Below are 6000 nucleotides of genomic sequence, written 5' to 3'. Positions count from 1 at the left end.
TGTGGATAGTTGTAGTTGGCACAAAAATAAAAGCTTGTGAATGGTGACAGGTAGCAAATAATTGTGTATGTGGTGGTGGGGAATGTCAAGCCTGCTCCTTGCTAGCTACAGCTGTGTGGTGGGCTGGTGTGAATCTTATACCACCTGGACTAAACAAAAGTGGCATGTCCTGAGTCCTCCAATTAGAGGCATGAGATGGGCCGCCTGGTAGTAGTGTGATTACATTTTGTGCTTCTGCACGTAGACAATTAGACTGGGAACACTGGGGCTTGGAGCTCAGAAAGAAGGTGAGTGTCATGACTTAGATGCAAGATTCTGGAAATGGGGAAGGATCCTGGAGATGGGAGAGACGTATGGATGCAAATGCTGGGGCCGCAGGCAGCTGCGCAGCAGGGAACTGGCATGCTTTTCCGGGCTAGCAGAGACGGGAAGCTGACACCTAGAGAACAACGTGCTGGCGGGGGAAGTGTGTCAGTGTGCGAGGCAGAGCTATGGCTCTGCTTGACTAATCTTTTTTGTGGGTTTTTTGTTTTGTTTGTGTTTTGCTTTGTTTTTATTTAAAACGCTTTATCTAGATCTACTACTTTTTTTGGTCTACTTTCTTGCCTGGGACATATATTTCCTCTACGTTATTAACTTCCATCACGGATCTTTTGGACTCGGGACAAGACCTCTGAATGACTTCTGTATTGATAAAGGTATTGAAAAGTTGTATCTGTGCTTAGAGATTTAATTGTCTGCTTAGGAAGGACTGCTGGTGCTTAATAAGAGATACATTACTGGGGACTTTGAATCCCCACTAACTTTATAGTATCCCTTTTAATTGCAGTATTACCTCCAATATTACTTCCAATTTTGATTGCACTCCTTCCTTTTTATGTTGCTGATGGCTGGATGATTTTCCTGTAAGTCATTAATTGGAATACATTTGCTTGCTTTAAAAGGGATCATAACTTCTGTTGTTTCTCTTTAAGTGCTGATTACCTAAATAATGAATTAGGTACATCTGTCAGTGTGTGTGTCAGCAATGGCTGTTACTTAATGTGCTTGTTTCATTTGAAATGTTTATGCAATTTAAAGCTGTATTGTTGAATTGACTCATCTACATCAAACTGTTGGATATATCATTATATAGACAATACTTTTAAACAGTGTTAGGTACAGCATAATGTTTGTGATGAGACACCCTAAAATCTGCACTTGTGGAAACTGCAGATTGTCTGTTTAAGTTAATCTTTTTCTGTGAGTAATATGTACGTGCTAAGATTTCTCTGACCTCTTGAGTCAGAGGATCTTTCTTTTCCACGCGGGGTCATGCCTTAAATGGCTTACCCCAGAAAAGATTTTCTGACGGAGGAGGGAATTTCGTGCTGCGGTTCAGCGTTGAACGGGCGCCAGCACGGCGAGAAGGGCTCCCTGCCCGTGGAGCTGGGCCACCGCTCGGCTTGCCGGTGCCACATCTGCAGACAGCTGTGCGATGTGCGCTGTTGTCCCGGAGCACCTGAGCCCCTGGCGCTTGGAGCCCGGCCGGGTGCCGCTGGGCCGGCCGCCCCACGGTGCGTGGCGGGAGGTATGCGAGGTACAGCCGCCCTCCCCGGCCATGCCTCCCTCCAGCGCGCCCCGCTGCTCTGCGCCAGGCGCCGCCGGCACTGCGGCGGCAGGCGGCGGCTCCTCCTCGGTCCCCGCGGGCGGGACGGGACCCCGGCGGCGGCGGCGAGGGCTCTGCCCGGGGCGGAGGGCTCTGCCCGGGGGCGGCGCGTGGGGAGCCCGCAGCCTGGCTCTGCGCCCCGTCTGCTGGGGGCAGGCTCGTGCGGACAGCGCAGGGCCTGACGCCGTGCTCGCTTCCTATGCACCACGCAGCGCTCGGCGGGGTACTGGGAAATGTGACTGCTTACGCTCTTGCACAATACGGTGTCTCGATCTTGGAGAAAGTTTTACACCGGCTTCCTGTAAATCCTGCTGCTGGCACTGTAAATGTTTTCTCTCAATTACAGGAAAAAGCGCTACTTGGGCTGTGCCTGGTGATTTCCTACTTTATGGCATCCCTTTCTAATCTTGGAGGGGCAGAGCTTGCAATCCCACGTTAAGAGAAATTCCTGTTCAGCAACTGTGGTAAGTTAAAGACTCGTCTTTCTAATGGAGAATATTCCTTCTGTGAATTTTTGTTGATGTTGTGTATGGGAAAGTATGAACTTCTTCTCTGGGGTATAATCTTTAGCGGCAATGCTGTGTGCATGCATTGAAAAGTCTCCAGATGGTAATCTCAGATTGAGGTTTGAGATTATACTCCTGTATAACGTCCTCTTTCGCGTGAAGGACTCCAGGCCAAGCAGCTCCTTTCAGGTTTACTTGTTTCTTTTGAGTGCCTGAAATAGAATTTAAATTTTCTATTTAGCTAATTGTTTTTCTCCTTTAGGAAGATTATCTTACAGTGATACATGTCACTTGGCAGTGGTTTTGTTTGTGTGTACAATGGCACGAGCTCTCAGTGTTTGTAATATACGCAGTTGTTGTTGGAGACAGCATAGGCTGTTTGCCAAATGTTGGCTGCTTTGATTATATTCACTCAGATTTTCTCAAAGTGGCATATCTGGATTTCATCTGACTTAGGTCAGCATCACCTACACAAACTCGTGCATAAATTGGAGAACCTGCATTGAACTCCTTTCTTTAAGGAGGGACTGCGTGAGTGTCGTGTTTTAAAGATGGTTGTCTAAAATATTTGAAGCCCAACTTCTGGTTCCTGAATTAAGATGCTGGGCAAGAAAGGGGTTTCATGCTTGAAAAAAGCTTAATATATTGGGCAAAAGAATGGAATAGTCAGTTTGGATTCTGTTAACAAGGAGAGACTAACCTGTCACCAAGGAGGGTTTCAAAAGGAAAAGGTGCAGGAAAAAGCTTTGTTTGTATGGTGAAGGTAGCTATACTGAAAATAATAGGCCTTGATTTCAGTAGAATACTTAATTATGGTAATCCAATTAAAAAAAAAAAAAGCTTGCTGTATGTGGGACTTGTAGGAAACTTTTTCAATTAAAAAACATCTTCGCAGATCTCAAAATGCAATTGTCTTTAATGGGTCTCATGGAGATTGGTTTCACGCTACCATTCCATATTCCAGTCAGCAGCTTTGGCTAAGATATTGTTGGTAAAGTTTACATGTTATATTAAAATTACAGGTAGTAAACAAAAAAAGGATGCAAACCAACATAAAACCTCTACAAGATGACTTGAGTCAGCAGGGTAAAATGCTTACTTATTCAATTGTCTCCTACAGGCTATCACAGAATTATTTGGGATCAAAGAATACAGAATATGCTCAACAGGGCAAAAAACTTGCTTGGAAAGTAGTGACTTGGAAGCATGTAAGGATCCTTATAGATGACTGCCTCAACTGTTGGGAAAAAGGGCTAATGTTGTCCTTTGATATATGTCAAATATATATAACCAGAGGCATAGCAGGTAAGTGTCCGGTAGTGATCTTATGTTCATATAATAGCATAAGTGAGACGTTTAGCGCCCAGCAGTGCTAGTGGTCAGGGGAAGGTGAAGAATAGCTGTGCAGAGGCTTCACTGTCATGTCACAGGTTGATTTCACTCATGTGAAGGAGATGGTCGCCCCCTCCTGTAAATCCAGCTCTGACTATTCAGATGTATTTGCACTTCAGGAAGGGTGTGAAATACTGGAGAACCCTCAAAAGAGAAATAAAAAGGTACCCAAGGGAATGAAAACAAACCTTTTTTAAGCAGGACATGAAGGCTATAGTTTTTACAGCTTATATAAAGCTGAGATGAGTACATCTAGGTGTTTGCATGTGGGGAAGGATATCTGATGGTGGGAGGGGGGAGCAAGCTTCTCAGTTATTGTGGAAAAGATATGAAATCAAATGGTTATTGCCTGTATTCAGATTAACTCCTAAAAATAAGTATTGTAATAGCAGTAGAAGTGTAGAACTCACCATCAGCTAAGTCTGTAAGATGAGTTTTTAAGATTTTCTAGAATATTTGGTTAAATCTGGCTTTGAGAATGCTTGTATTATCTGGACAGGTAAGCTGCAAGATCATGGTATCTTTTTCTGACTGAAAACAAAGTTGGAAAGTGATGTTTTATGGTCACTTTGTTCTTCTCTTTCCTTCTTGCCCCTGTGGGAGCACAGGATAACCTACAGTTTTGTCAATATTCTTGTCGTACTTTTAGCGCTGCATTAAGACAATGTTTCTAATCATACCTCATGTTTTAGGGCTCTAGCTGATCACTCGAGCAGTCTAGGAAAGTTTTTTCCTTCTCTTTCCCCTGCTTCCCACTTCCAAAACAGTTTGCTAACAGTTTTCAAGTGTGTGTGTGTGTGTCTTCTACCCTGGAGCATTTGGCATTGGTCTTAGTTTGAGGCAAAGCTGTGCAAGGTGAACTAATGCTCTGAAGTGGTACAGAAAATCCTCCCTCTTGTTTTCTGGCTGATGCGTGTTACTAACTTCAAGTTCAAACAGTTGCTAGATTTGGGAGGGAAGGGGTTTGCATCTGGTTTGGGGAAAAACTTTCTTGGGAGTTCTGCCTTTCTTTAAAGCACAATGCAGAGATCCTACTGCCAAGACCATCCGAATTTCTCGTGTAATTGCCTGCTGTAATAGAAGCATCTGGAGCTCTGTCTTGTTCTCTGTCTTTGAGTTACTGTGCTCAAGGGAAGGGTACAAAGGCAAGCATTATATCTAATAACATTTTACTGCCTGAAAATGTTTGGCGCACAGTCATCTCTCAGGGTAGACTCTAATGGTTGTAGTTTCTCAAACACTAAGGCTGAGAGGAAAACTCAAAGATCAGACCCGTAGATGAAGGTTATTTAAGCCCTTCCTTGCCTGTTTCTTCTTTCCTGTAGATTAAGAGCAGGGGTGACAGTGCAGCTGTGAGCTCTGCTGTTCTGCCTAGCAATATCACCAGTTGTAGCAGTATTGGTATCCTGTCCTTTCTTTGAGTGAGCATCATCAAATCAGACATGGTCATGTAGTTTGAATGAGCAAGAGCAACGTATTTGTTAAAGAAATTTAATCTTATTTTGGGGTCAGAGTTTTAATTTTTTTTCCCTAAAAATTAAGTTTTTTATTATGAGGTGTAACATATTGCCAGACAAATACATTTTACAACTGTGTTATCTATTGAGCAGCTATATCGTAAGATACATTCAGAGACTTATTTGTTATGCTTATATTAGTTTACAAAATAATGAATTACTCTGAGATACAAGTTGCATTTAGGTGAAAATTGGAATTTAATTTAAATAGCATTTTATATTAAAATGTGTTAATATTTGATATGTTAAGTAGTGTTCTAGTATGAAGGAAAAGGTTTATCAAAACAATTTTGCTTTCATAGCTCTGGGATGTAGCAAACAAAAGAACTGCTATCAGTAGTTATTAACTGAACTGACTTCTCCTGGTCACTATATCCTTCAGGATTTTAGAACAAATGTATCTTATCTTTTTGTGCCTAGTTTTTTTTTTTTTTTTATTTAGATACTGAAAGAAGAAAACATCTTTCCTGCTTTTTCAATTTCCAGTAATTTTGCAGTTTTTATATGAATAAGTCATTGAACTTTGAAAGAAAGAAAAAACGAGAGCTGTGTTCTTCCTGGCATCTGTAGAACAAATTTCTGCTGTCAAATTTGGCATAGTGTTTCAAGAGGCTGTGTTCCCCATTACTCTGTCAAAGGTCTCCATAAGTCTGATGGTTTCTATTTTCTCAGCAAATATGTATGGTTTGAATAATAGCTGGAATATTAAATGATTTTAGTAGATTATGATAGCATTTTTTTAAACAGAACATACGCAAGTCCTCTTTAAATGTTCAGATTTTAAATCTTATTCATCCTGGCTTGGGGTTTTGATCAGTTAGGGACTGGATTATGAAACCAGTGTGCTCAGCGTCATTTATTACAGTGTGTGTCACTTTTCCATGTGTGGGCATGTCAAGGCTTGATCTGTAAGGGTTTAGAGAGTTGGCAGAAGACA

The 6000-nt window shown here is 42.0% G+C and overlaps 1 protein-coding gene across 3 annotated transcripts in view; it reads left to right on the top strand.

Annotated features, from left to right (window-relative positions):
* Nucleotides 1-393: 393 nt before the first annotated feature.
* LOC135324167 (interleukin-31 receptor subunit alpha-like) overlaps nt 394-6000 on the top strand; it is a 41992-nt gene continuing 36385 nt past the window's right edge. Inside the window, exons 1-3 of one of the 3 annotated variants that reach the window (XM_064499832.1) lie at nt 394-698; nt 1995-2112; nt 3275-3459. The gene's annotated coding sequence lies outside the window, so the exon portion shown is untranslated. Of the gene's footprint in view, nt 699-1292; nt 1557-1593; nt 2113-3274; nt 3460-6000 lie in introns of those variants that run through there. The other 2 variants (XM_064499833.1, XM_064499831.1) reach the window with 2 other exon arrangements.

The sequence above is a fragment of the Dromaius novaehollandiae genome, chromosome W, assembly GCF_036370855.1.
Source record: "Dromaius novaehollandiae isolate bDroNov1 chromosome W, bDroNov1.hap1, whole genome shotgun sequence".
Lineage (NCBI taxonomy): Eukaryota > Metazoa > Chordata > Aves > Casuariiformes > Dromaiidae > Dromaius > Dromaius novaehollandiae.
The sequence above is the reverse complement of the archived record's forward strand: the minus strand, read 5'-3'. Positions and strand labels throughout refer to the sequence as shown.